A 14289-nucleotide genomic window follows, 5' to 3' on the forward strand; every position below is an offset into this window, starting at 1 on the left:
CCCCACTTCAAAGGCACATTTGGGTATTTAAAGAGGGCCCCTGCCCCTACCAACTCAGACACTTCCTGGAGAAGAGAACCTGAACCAGAACCAGCATTCTGCCAAGAAGACCTGCCTGGCTGCTTCAAGGACTCATCTGTCTGCTTTCTGTAAAGGACTGCTGCCTTGCTGTTGCCCTGCTGCCTTGCTGCTCTCTGGCTGTGGTGAAAAGGTGCTCTCCAAGGGCTTGGATAGAGCTTGCCTCCTGTTCCCTGAAGTCTCAGGACCAAAAAGACTTCATCTCTACAAAAAGGACTCCTTGTGCGGCGAAATTCGTCGCACAGTCTGCCAATAATGATGCACAGCCTGCACTGCGCTGAAAATTTCACTGCACGCCGAACCGAAACGATGCAGCCAGACTTCGCAATGAGAAGATCGATGCAGGTCCAGTGTAGGGACCGGAAATTTGATGCATGGCCTCACCGGATCGATGCACAGCCGAGACAGAACGACGCAGCCCAACTACCAGAGAGGAATCGACGCAGCACCTGCCATGTGGTAGAAAATTAATTGCAATGCCTACCGTATCGACGCAGCTCTTGTGACTTCGTCCTGCCAGCGCCGGAAATCCATGCATCATCCACGAGGGGTCTGATAACCCCGCAACTCGAAGAGGATCCACAACGAGAGCCGGAAATCGTCGCACAGCCGTCCCTGTGTGAAAACTAAATGACGCATCGCTGTGTGAAGCCTGAGAAATCGACGCACACCCCTTTGTTTCTACGCATCTCCTCCTCTGCGGTTCTTTGTAGAGATTTTCTACGCAAACCAGGCACTTTGTGGTTGAAAGAGACTTTGTTTTGCTTTTAAAAGACTTAAAACACTTTATATCACTTTTTAGTGATATCTCAACATTTACTTATTTCATCTTTAATCGTTTTGACCTGCATCTTATCAGATAAATATTATATATTTTTCTAAACCATGTGTGGTGTATTTTTGTGGTGTTATATGGTGGTATGCTATGATTTATTGCACAAATACACATTGCCTTCTAAATTAAGCCTGACTGCTCAGTGCCAAGCTACCAGAGGGTGAGCACAGGATAATTTGGAATGTGTGTGACTTACCCTGACTAGAGTGAGGGTCCTTGCTTGGACAGGGGGTAACCTGACTACCACCCAAATACCCCATTTCTGACATCATGTCTCTGATAAATTGCCTCTTTTTCACTTTCACACCCATGTTTTGGGGACTGATGCTGCTGGTTTTTTTTACTCTTTGCACTGGAACACTTCTAACTAAGCCCCAGTGTAAATGCTCCAACCCCTCAAACATTATAAAATTGGCTTACTCCTAGTAGGCCTATTTAACTTTCCTGTAAGCCCATATATGGCCCACATTATGACTTAAGCGGTCTTATCACAAGACCACAGAAGCCAGGGGCGCCGGAAGACAGCACCATATTACGAGTACTGAAGGATTTCTGCCACAATTTGTGAGGAAATCCTCCAGTAGTCGTCCTTGCGGTCAGAGGTGCAGGGACGGTTCCACCACCGGCCCGCCCCACCAAAAGGACTCCACCAGCAACATTACGACTTGTAATTTAGCCTGGTGATGTCCTGATGGCAGGCTGCTGCCGGTGGTGGAAGCGCCTGTTCCCGTTCCCTGCCCGATGACCTTTTTGCCGGACAAGGTAAGTGAATCATCTGACAAGGGAGGGGGGGTGAGACGGTGGGGGGTGTTGTGTGTGCGTGTGTGAGTGGGTGTCATCTGAGTGTGTGAATGGAAGTGTGTATGAGTGTTTGTATGCATGTGTGCATGGGTGTTTGAATGCGTGTGTGTATGTGTGTGTGTATGGGTGTTTGAATGTGTATATGATTGTTGAAGTGACTGCATGTTGGAATGTTTGTGTGAATGCGAGTATGGATGCGTGTGAGTGAATGCATGTATGGATGCATGTGAGTGAATGCGTGTATGTTAGTGTTGGTGAATGAGTGTCTGTGGGTGCGTGTGGGTGTGTGTGTGTATGCGGGGAGAGGGTGCTGTACTGGAAGTCGGGTGGGCAGGTGGGGTATACTGCAGTGGAAGGGGGTGGTGGGTGGTATACTGGAAGGGGGGTGAGGGGTTCTGGTATGGAAGGGGGTAGGGGGATATTGGGATTGCAGGAGGTGGTTGGGGGAGTCGTCTGCCGGTGACAGAAAATAAATGTCCTGTCACACGTAGCCTTTCTGCCAGGGATTTTGTTGTGGTGCTACAGCCGAGGAAACCCTGGTGGAAAGCCGACTCTTGATACTGCTGGTGGTCTTCATTGGACCCAACTGCCCTGGCGGTACAGGTGGGGATGTGGCGGGTTGGCAGAGACCACCCCGCCACACTCATTATGTGGCGGTCTTCACCGCTGGCCTGTCAGCAGTGAGACCGCCACTGTGACCCTGGCAGTCTGTAGACTGTCAGGGTCATAAAAAGTACACCGATGAAATGGAAAGTTAAATGTCACCTATGAACTACAGCACTATGGAAACATCTACTCGCATAATAAGACAAACATGACTCCAGGCCTACCACTGCAGCATTTTAAAATAAAAATTGTCAAAATCATGGCAAGGCGAAGGTGTCAAAATTATCTAGGTGGCAAGGAGAGTTCCTTGGGTGCAAAATTTTAATTTCTCCCACATTGAGCTTTCTCCATCAAAACCAAAGTTTCACTCCTCCACAGCAGCAAACTATTCATTATCTCCACCCAGAAGTGGTACCTGGCCCCATGGAGCCCTATCAGCTACAGCTTGCAGCAATGTCCCTTTGTAGATTTTTGACTTCCAAACAAGTGACAAAGTCTAAATATAGTATTTTTCACTGTACCTTCATCCAGTGGCTCCTCAACAATGATGCTTCCTCCTTGGATATCGCCAACTGCCTAGTTCCACTAAACTCTATTGTTAGAAATTGGGTTTTTGGTTGGCAGTCAGGTTATCCTCTGTCCAAGCAAGAACCCTCACTCTAGTCAGGGTAAGTCACACACAATCCAAAATTTGCCTGTGCCCACCCTCTGGTAGCTTGGCACGAGCAGTCAGGCTTAACTTAGAAGGCAATGTGTAAAGTATTTGTGCAATAAATCATACAATACCACCATTTGGCACCACAAAAATACACCACACAATGTTTAGAAAAATATATAATATTTATCAGGATATTTGTAGGTCAAAACGAATAAAGTTGCAATGTGAATTTTTTAAGATATCACTGAAAAGTGATATAAAGTGTCTTAAGTCTTTAAAAAGCAAACCAAGTCTCTTTCAAGCACAAAGTACCTGGTTTGGAGTGGAAAATCTGCGCAAAGGGCCACAGAAGAAGAGAAACGTGGAAAAATAGTGTGTGCGTCCATTTCTCCCCAGCACACACAGACTTGCGTCGTTATTTTTCATGCGGGGAAGTCGTGCGTCGTTTTCCGGCCCGCGGACAGTCTCTTTCTATGGGTCGCGGGGATTACCAGATGTCCCTGGTCTGTGTGTGGATTCTCCTGCTTGTTTTCCGGCTGCGTGTCGTTCTGCGGGGGTGTGCGTCGAAGTTTTGCTCTCACGGCAGGCGTCGATTTCTCCTTTGGAAGTCGGGCGGCGTTGTCCTTGCGAGGCCGTGCGTCGAAGTTCCAGTCGTCCCGAAGGCATTGCGTCGATCAGCGTCGGTGTGCGCGTTTTTCTCGCCATGGAACAAGCTGTGCGTCGTAAATGTCGACGCACGAATCGTCCAAGTGAAAAAGATAAGTCTTTTTGGTCCTGAGACTTCAGGGAACAGGAGGCAAGCTCTATACAAGCCCTTGGAGTGCACTTTCACAGCCAGGCAAGAGTTCAGCAAGGCAGCAGGCCAACAGCAAGGCAGCAGTCCTTTGTAGAAAGCAGACAGGTGAGTCCTTTGAGCAGCCAGGCAGTTCTTCTTGGCAGGATGTATTTTCTGGTTCAGGTTTCTTCTCCAGCAAGTGTCAGATGAGGTAGGGCAGAGGCCCTGTTTTACACCCAAATGTGCCTTTGAAGTGGGGGAGACTTCAAAGAGTGGCTAAGAAGTGCACCAGGACCCCTTTCAGTTCAATCCTGTCTGCCAGGGTCCCAGTAATGGGTGTGGCAGTCCTTTGTGTGAGAGCAGGCCCTCCACCCTTCCAGCCCAGGAAGACCCATTCAAAATGCAGATGTATGCAAGTGAGGCTGAGTACCCTGTGTTTGGGGTGTGTCTGAGTGAATGCACAAGGAGCTGTCAACCAAGCCCAGACAGACGTGTATTGTAAGGCACAGAAAGATTTAAGTGCAAAGAAATGCTCACTTTCTAAAAGTGTCATTTCTAGAATAGTAATAATAAATCCGACTTCACCAGTCAGCAGGATTTTGTATTACCATTCTGGCCATACTAAATATGACCTTCCTGTTCCTTTCAGATCAGCAGCTGCCACTTCAACAATGTATGAGGGCAGCCCCAATGTTAGCCTATGAAGGGAGCAGGCCTCACAGTAGTGTAAAAACGAATTTAGGAGTTTTACACTACCAGGACATATAACTACACAGGTACATGTCCTGCCTTTTACCTACACAGCACCCAGCTCTAGGGGTTACCTAGGGCACACATTAGGGGTGACTTATATGTAGAAAAAGGGGAGCTCTAGGCTTGGCAAGTACTTTTAAATGCCAAGTCGAAGTGGCAGTCAAACTGCACACACAGGCCTTGCAATGGCAAGCCTGAGACAAGGTTAAGGGGGCTACTTAAGTGAGTGGCACAACCAGTGCTGCAGGTCCACTAGTAGCATTTAATCTACAGGCCCTAGGCACATATAGTGCACATTACTAGGGACTTATAAGTGAATTAAATAGTCCAATCAGGTATGATCCAAAGTTACCATGTTTAAAAAGGGAGAGTGCATATGCACTTTAGCACTGGTTAGCAGTGGTAAAGTGCGCAGAGTCTAAAAGCCAGCAAAAGAGGGTCCAAAAAGTGGAGGGAGGCAGGCAAAAAGTTAGGGGTGACCACCCTAAGGCATGTCAGGTCTAACATCTATTGTCTCAGATATTGTTCTTCAAACCTTTTTCCCAGTCCGAAGGTAAGTTGAGACCGGGCCAAATCCATCTTGTGTAGCCAAACCATGCAATATCGTCATTGCCTATAACTTTAAATTTTGCCCTGGTCTTGCACAACTAGATGCCGGAGGATAGCGCTTTGTTCTATTAGGAGCTAGCTGTTGGTAAAAAAAATTAAAGTTCCTAAATCTGAGTTAACTGATTGAAACTTTGTTGTTTTGGTGTCAAATATCTTATTAGTAGGTTTGATTTTTTTTGGGTGTTGTGTTTTTACTTTATTGCTGTTTTTGTGCTGCATACATACTAAACACATTGCCTGTAAGTTAACCATGACTGCTTTTGTGCTGTGCTACTAGAGGGTTAAGCACAGATATATACAGTGGCTTTTGTTAATTACCCTGACAAGGATTGTGATTGGTGCTTGAGAAGGGATTTCGCAACATCCCCATCAAAAACCCAATTTTTAACATTGGTGCTCAGTGTGCAGTGACGCTATCATGCAGTTATTTGAAGGGCACTACAAATCCAAAGAGAAATCTATACCAGACACGAAGGCTGGGAGAGAGTTCAAGCTACAGATAGCCAAACTCAAAATGGAAGAGAAAAAGTTGTTTCTGACAGAAAAGAGAATGACTCAGGATATGAGTTTGAAGCAGCTGGACCAGAAAGTCAAGCAAGAAGTGGGTTCCAGCAGCAATGATGGCAACAAATCAGTGTTCAATAGAGAGGTGGGACTCTGCATACTCCAAGACCTGAAGCCCAGCTATGTGGTGATGAATGAAACAGATAAATGGCTTTCCGCATATGAGATAGCACAGGGTCCCAGAGAAGAATTGAGGAGCCAGCTTGTGCAAACACATGGCCCCAGTTGGGAGTGATACAACTCTTGCATTTGAGGTAATGTTTGGTTCGACCCCTAAGAAGAATCGCATCAGGCTGCAAAAACTGCAAAACCCGTCTTGGGTGGACTTCTTGGACTACTTCAGGAAGGTACTAAGAAGCTGGGTGAGGGACAGTAAGGTGAGTGGTTTTCATGGACTGTGTAATCCTATTTTGAGAAAACACTTACACAGTACTTGCTTTACAGATTTGCACCAACACTTGATTGACAGTGAGCCTCCTGACCCCAGGAAGCTTGCAGTGGAGGCTGATCTCTGGGTCAGCACCAGAGGGTCCAAAAAGGCATCTGGAGGGGTGGGGATTCCCAAAATGCTTAACGGGGTTCCCACCAGAAGAAAGAGAAGGGAGATAAAAAAAATAAGGAGTTCTGTCAAGGTTCACCAAATAGTTCACAAGGGAATGTCCCCCAGTCTGGCCAGAAGAAAAATGATTTTGTTGGCAAAAAAAGAGGAAAGTTTGTCCCCAAGTGCTATGAGGGTTACAATTATGGGCACAAGAAAGGGGATTCCAATGGTCCCAGGAACAAATGCCAAAGAGCAGATGGTGAATGGAATGCTGAACAATGTCAAACATTAATCCCAGTCACAGATCTCGGCCTAAATCCATCTTTTTTTGCTCATTATGTCATTCCAGTTTGGACCCAGCCATAGACAAATCAGTCTTGAGCCTGCTTCCCATGGGAACAGTTCAACCTGAACTGCCAGGCCAGGTCATCCCTGGACCAGAAAACCAGCATTCTGGAACCAGTTTTGGGGTATCACCCCTCATTCACCAGGCTAGCATGGATCCAGTGGCTTAGCGAGCACAGGATCCACATCTGGGCATACCCTTCCCACTTTGGAAGACAAACACATAAAGAACAGATGATGAATATTGTCAAACATTCACCCCAGTCACATAGCTGGGCCTAAGTCCATGTTTTTTTGCTTGCCACGCCATTCTGGTTTCGACCCAGCCATAGTCAAATCAGTCTTGACCCTGCTCCCCATGGGAACAGTTCAGGACAAACTGTCAGGCCAGGTTCTAGGATGCTTGTTTCCGGTCTAGACAGGACCTTTCCTGGCAGCTCAGGTTTGGACTAGTGTGGGATAGTGGGCAAAAAAATGATGATTTGGGATGGGGCCCAAGGGATTGCAAGTTGCTGAGATTAATTCAAGCATTCCATCCATCACCTTGTTGTTTTTGCTTTTGGTGCCCTAAGTGCGTTGGCTATGCCCAGACATGGGTCACAGGCTTCCTCTGCCACTGGATTTAAGCAAGTCTGGCAGATGAGGGGTGCTACCCCAAAACTGGCCCCAAGATGCTTGTTTCCAGTCCATTTCTGTTTGCAAAGGCTGAGGAGTTAAATTATTAGGCAATTTTGTAAGGAGAATGAGGTAGTAGAATTAAGAGATAAAGGTCACACTGTGTCTAATTAGCATGTAAATGTGAATGTCTGGCTCGTAGGTTGTAGGTAGCAGCAGCTGAGCACTTGTTTAAACTAATGTTATGAGAAAATTGAAAATGGGGAGCCTGGCCAGTCACCAGAGAAGATGGCCACCAGAGAAGAGCTCCGGGGCTGTCAGTGAATGAATCCTCCGATACTTGTGCATCATCCTAAAGACTGCCCAGTAGCTGACGTGCCCTGCAGTGGAGGTGCTCTCTGTTCCTTTGGATGTGAAAACTCTGCCTGGGAAACAGGAGGGGTGGCGAGATCTGGAGAGTCACCGGGCCCATTCCAGGCACCTAAGAGGACAGGTGGCTTCCCTGAGGTCAAAGGAAGAACTGCATGAGTGGAGGCACCCATGAAGCCAGACATCGGAGGAGAGAACTCCGATTTGGCAGGTCCCTAGTAGATAATGGCCAGCAGGAGGAAACATAGAGGGAACCCTCCCCCCCACGGAGATCACCATAGGTGAAAGGGCCAGCGGCAGTGGCAGCACGAGGCCATGGGCTGAGGCAGAGGACCAGAGGCAGCAATGTGGCAAGGAAGGAAGGTGGCCCAGGGCAATGTGGAACCCTGGGGCTCCATATGACATAGAGTGGCCCCAAAATGTTCCACAGCACCACCGGAGACCATGGGATAAAGGACAAGACCAGCTCCACTGGGTATTGGGATCCAGGGCTCACTAACAGAGAGCCCCACATACTGCAACAGTGTGCATCAGGGTCCAGCCACGCTGATTGCTGAGGGTTGCACAGAGGACAGCATTGGCATAAGGATGGAAGGCCTGGCCTGCAAAGGCTCTTGCCCTGAGCGATCTGGTGTTGGCCAAAGATGGCAGGTGAGAGGGTGGCTAAACCTTGAGAATGTGGTCCAGAATGTAATTTAAGCACTAGCTGGCCCTACCCTTGCCTCCTGGACACACGCTTAGTTGAAGCTGGGGCCTATTTGCCCAATGAGTATGAATCGGCTGGACTGAAAGAGCTCCAGTGATCAGCTGAGTGACAGATAGCTGCCACCAATATACCATACTGCTGACCAAGAGACCAATAATTACGCAGTGGGGTTACCAGAGAGGTGCAGGTCATCTAGACATCTGAGATATGGTGAAGGGCTGCTCTCCTAAGATGGAACATACCAGCAGCCTTGAGAAATGCACAGTGAAACTGTCCTTTGGAGGTGAGCCAAAAGGGGCTGAAGGAGGGGCTGGCAAAGGGTCCCCAGAGCAGCAGGAGCCCACGTTTAGATCCGTTGTGGCGGAAGGCTCCATAGAACCCTTAGAGCCCAAAATTGACACAAAAACTCTGGATGTAAATCTGAGCCGGGGGAAATCTCAAAAGATATCTGACAAAGTTGCAGTGGCATTGACAAAAATCATCAACTTGCTTTCCACAACAAAGCAGCTTTAACAACAGGCGAAAACGCTGACACAACAAACCTCAAACATGGCAGCAAGACTGAAAGATCAAAAGGGTAGGGCCCGGCAGAATAATATTCGAGTGGTAGGGGTACCTGAGGGAATGGAGGGCCCAAGTGTAGATCTTTTCCTTGAAGATCTTATCCTCAATAAACTCAGACCTAAGAGGCACTACAACCTCTTTTCTGTCCAAAGGGCCCATGGGACACTGGGCTCTCCTCTGCATCCTGCGACTCTACCCTGCACAATAATTTCAAGAATTCTGAGTTACAGGGACCGGGATGCTATATTACAGGCAGCACGGATACATGGAGATCTGCAAGTAGACAATGCTATCATCCGCTTCTTTCCAGATTTTATATTACAGTTACAACACCAACGCAAACGCAAACAATTTGACGAAGTCAAGAAGGTGTTGAGATCTAAGGAAATCAAGTGCATGATGCTTTTTCTCACCAAAGTGAGCGTTAACGCAGATGATAAATCCTAATACTTTATCAGGCTTTAAGAGGCTTGGGAATGGATAGAGGGTTGGAGGGCGACAGGCAAATGGGCCAGAAACGAAAGGAAATTGACCCCGCCTCAGACGCTGCTGGAACAGGAGTCCTCACCCATGCTGGAAGAACAAGATACTTGTTTGAACAATACGGGGGAGGGAGCAAAGAGTAACTGTCGAGGAGACTTGATGCAGGGAAGGAAAAAAACTTTGACATCAGGGCACAGTCAGTCATTGTGCTAATTACTATGTGCTAATGATTCTGCAAATGGTTTGTCTGGTGGGCTTCCAAGCTGGTGGCTTGGCCTACCTTCACTACTAGATTATGTTTTTGGGACAACAGGCACTCTGCATAATGGGGAAGTGGGCAATTCTAGGTTCACAATGCAGGGTAGCGTGGTGGGGTAGTTGAGGATAATAGTTAACATATTGATGTTGGTAATAGTCTTCCTCTTCTTTAGCGAGCATGGCACTGTGGGGGGAAATGGTGGGACAGGACATCATTCTCTGGGGATCAGGGCCAGACCTGGGAGACAGGGTCCTTAGGACTGGGATTGGCACCTCCCAGAGATACTACTACTTACGATGCCAGTGACACCATGTGCTTTGTCCATTTGTCCGTGTAACATTAATGGGCTGGGTAGCAAAATAAAAATGTTCACTGTTCCTGCTACATTTGAAAAGACATGGCCCAGATATAGTTATGCTACAAGAAACACACCTCAGGAGACATCAGTATAAGGAACTGGACAGGTTCAGTTACATACTAAGGGCACATGCCGGGTTCACTACAGATTCAAAAGGAGTGGAGATTCTGGTAAGACAGTCTGTGCCCGTTACTCCTAGTGGGGTGTGGCATGACCAGAGGGGTCGATATGTGACGCTGCCTGGGACCAGAGAGGGCATCACTTTGAATTTCTGCTCACTCTCTGTCCTGACGCATTTCCATGGGAACACGCTGTCAAATTTGGGTGAACTCCTATTGATTTTGCCTCCCGGGATCCTGATACTGGGGGGCGATATGAACATGGTCATGAACCCCACAGTTGACAGAACCAGCAGCGCTGAGAGGGGAGTAGGTTGGGACCATTGGCTCAATTTGCGACCGTACTGGGCCTCTCGGACATGTGGAGGGAGCATAGCCCATTAGGCCGCCAGTATGCATACTTTTCACTGGCACAGGGGAGCTTTTCCCTTATAGATTATAGTTTTACTCACACCACCCAAATGTCCAGATTCAAATCGATCACTCATCCAGTGAGGGGCATATCTGATCACTCCCTGGTGGAGGTGGCTGGCCCGAACAGGCCTTGGTGCTTCCCCATAGGGTAGATGCCTGGTATCTCAGGCATCTTATCTTAGAAAGGGAGCTGAGCTTTACTTCAAAGAAAACCGGGGTTGAGTATAGTTATCACTTACTTTATGGAATGCATTCAAGACGATAATACAGGGGCAGCCTCAGACAGTGATTGGTGGCTATAAAAATCAGGACTAAAATGAAGTGCACAGCTATTGAAAAAGAGGGGCTGGAGGAAAAAGCAACAAACATTCCAACTAAGGGCTATAATCAGTGGTTGAAAGTATGGCAGCAAGACTTGGGGGCCCTAGCTAAAGACCAAGCTCTCACGCATGTACTGGTGACACAACACCAGCTGTATGAAGTGGGAGATAAAGCCAAAAAACTTCTGGTATGGCTCGAAAAAAGAGATCCGGAGTGCTCCTGGGTACTCAGGATGGGCAGGAATGTACACACGACCAATGAGTCAATTGCGGAGGCCATTGTCACCTATTAGGAACAATTATACGCTCCCACAACCTCTGAGTCCACGGACGAGTGCAACGACTTTCTGGAGGATATTTCCTTACAGAGCCTCACAGGGGACGATATATATACTCTGGAGGCAAACCTCACAATAGAAGGACTGGTGCAGGCTCCACGAAGCCTCCAGTCTGGGAAGGCACCAGGTCTGAATGGCCTGCCGGTTGAATTGTATAAGTGCATGACGAACATAGTGGTGAAACCCATTATAGACATGCTTCAGGAGACGTGCACGGTTGGCTGCTTACCTGAGGATCAGAGAACAGCAACTACTGTAGCACTCCTTCATCCTTTGAAAATGCAGGCAGCAAATGGCCTGCGGTTCATACACACCTATATCCTGGTTGAATATGGAGGCAAAGGTGCTGGTGAAAAGTCAAGGGACTCGATTGAGAGAGGTAATTTCCAAAGTCATTCACCATGACCAGACTGGCTTTATGCCCAACCGCAGCACTCATCTGAACCTTAGACGTCTCTATGGTGTCCTCCATGCAGTGGACACACAGACAATGGAGCCAGCAGTACTGATGTCTCTCATTGGCAGGATGGCTTTTGATTCCATTGAATGGCCATACCTATTTGCAGTACTGCCGCAGCTGGGCTTTAGACCACGGTTCTGTGCCTAGGTACGGCTGTTATAGCAGTTCCCTAGAGCAAGGGTCAGGGTGAATAGCAGAGTGTCTCATAGCTATGCTCTGCAGAGGGGTACCCGTCAGGGCTGTCCTCTCTCTCACATGATCTTTGCACTGCCACTTGAGCCACTGGCGGCTTGGATCTATTCATAACTGGTATCTGGATGCAAGGTGGATGGGAAAAATAATTTCTCTCTATGGGAATGATGTTCTCTTGCGTATGTCGCAACCTTCCTTCTCTCTTAACAGGATCCTCCAGGTACTCAGAATATTAAGAGAACATTCCAGATATACGACCAACTGGACCAAATTAGTGGTCAGTCCCCTTACTGAGAGTAGCCCTAGATTGCCCGGAGAGTGCGAGGCACTGGTGGTCCTGGGGGGATTTCAATACTTGGGGCTCTACATCACTCGTGACTCACAGGAATTCCTACAGAACAATATACACCCCCAAGTAGATCGTCTGAGGGATGACATGATGCATTGGAGCAACCTGCCGTTGACTGTAATAGGTAGAGTGGCTCTCTTCAAAATGATGAGTTTGCCCAGATTCCTATATACTCTATAAAACATGCCATTTCAGATCCCTTCAGAAGTTTTCGGGAAGATCGATGTAAAAGCCCATAGGCTACTGCAGCTGGGTGGGGCTCCTAGGATTGATCTACCTAAATTGGAGAGAGGGCTTTATGATGGAGGGCTGGCAGTTTCGGATATCCAGAACTACTATTGGGCGTCACAGCTCCTAATAGTTACCAAGTGGGTCTTCAGAGATCAAAAGAGCCTGGCTCACTGGTTCGATAGGGATGCAATAGGCCAGGGGGGATATAATGGGGTACAGAAGGAGAAAGAATTGCCATTCCACACCCGGACAACGGTCCGTATTTGGAAGGAAGCCACTAAATTTGTAGGATGGAAAGGGAGACTAATGGGGATGACCATCCTGTGGAACAACCACTTGCTCCCGGAAAGTTAAGGGTGTCACTGGATTCTCAGGCTGGGCTATGATCTGCATAGAACATTTAAGTGATGTTTGGAGAGGTCAAACATACATTAGCTCCGAGGACCTCTGTCATGAATACACTACGGTGGAGACAGAACGCTCCAGATACTTAAGGATGGGGCATGCTCTCAAACAACATACTATGAAGTGAGAACATGTACCCGACTTCTCCCCCTTGGAAGATTGAGTACTCACTGAATCAATACCAATCAAAGGCATATCACTATTTTATCAAAAACTAATGTGTAATTCCCCAGACACATTGGGGGCCTCAGGGTCGGCTTGGGAACGGGATCTGGGCCACCTAGAGGATTGGGACTGAGAGAAAGCCCTACAAGGCCCAAGGACAAGCTTTAGAAGCTTGATTTAGGCTGATCCAATTGAAAATACTACACAGGTCATATTACTCACAGACACGCCTTCATAGGATTGGGAGGGTAGCAATAACACTTAGGGGGTCATTACGACCCTGGCGGAACAAGTCCGCCAGGGCCGTGGGACGCGGTGGCACCGCCGACAGGCCGGCGGTGCCCCGCGGGGCATTCTGACCGCGGCGGCTCAGCCGCGGTCAGAGAAGGGAAACCGGCGGTCTCCCGCCGGTTTCCCGCTGCCCCAAAGGAATCCTCCAAGCCGGCGCATCATGCTGCGCCGGCATGGGGATTCCGACTCCCCCTCCCGCCATCCAGTTCCTGGCGGTTCTCCCGCCGGGAACCGGATGGCGGGAGGGGGAGTCGCGGGGCCCCTGGGGGCCCCTGCCGTGCCCATGCCTATGGCATGGGCACGGCAGGGGCCCCCGTAAGAGGGCCCCTAAAAGTATTTCAGTGTCTGCAAAGCAGACACTGAAATACGCGACGGGTGCAACTGCACCCGTCGCACCTTCCCACTCCGCCGGCTCTATTACGAGCCGGCGTCATCGTGGGAAGGGAGTTTTCCCCTGGGCTGGCGGGCGGTCTTGTGAAGACCGCCCGCCAGCCCAGGGGAAAACTCGGAATACCCTCCGCGGTCTTACGACCGCGGAGCGGTATTTCGGAGGGGGGAAGCCTGGCGGGCGGCCTCCGCCGCCCGCCAGGCTCGGAATGAGGGCCTTAGTCTCAGTGGCTGTCAGGGAGCGGAATGTTCTTTCACATTATATGGTAATGTCTGCTTGTACAAAACTACTGGCAGAGGGTCACGGCAATCAGTTACGTCCCTGGTGGTCTCTTCGGAGCCCAGGTGGCGGCTCCTGGAAATTACTGACGATACAACAAGGCCGAAATATTCAAAGATTTGTCTGAATCTTGTGGCAGGAATAGCAAAACGCAATATAGCATGGCAGTGGGGGCTCCACATGTTCCAGTGGTGGCAGACTGAGAGTTCTATCTGGATTGGTGCCAGAGAGCAGGACAGGTGGTTTATAACAGCAGTGGATTCCCCCAGGAAATGGGAAAAGCTCTAGGAAAATTGGCAGGAATATAGAGGGGACGACTTAATTATAGGTCCATTGGAAGACAATGGTGGGCTGAGAGGGACTAGGTTCACTGATGTAAAATGTTGGGCCGTAAAAACACCATTCTGCATGCAAAGTTC

The sequence above is a fragment of the Pleurodeles waltl genome, chromosome 4_2, assembly GCF_031143425.1.
Source record: "Pleurodeles waltl isolate 20211129_DDA chromosome 4_2, aPleWal1.hap1.20221129, whole genome shotgun sequence".
In the NCBI taxonomy this organism is placed as follows: domain Eukaryota; kingdom Metazoa; phylum Chordata; class Amphibia; order Caudata; family Salamandridae; genus Pleurodeles; species Pleurodeles waltl.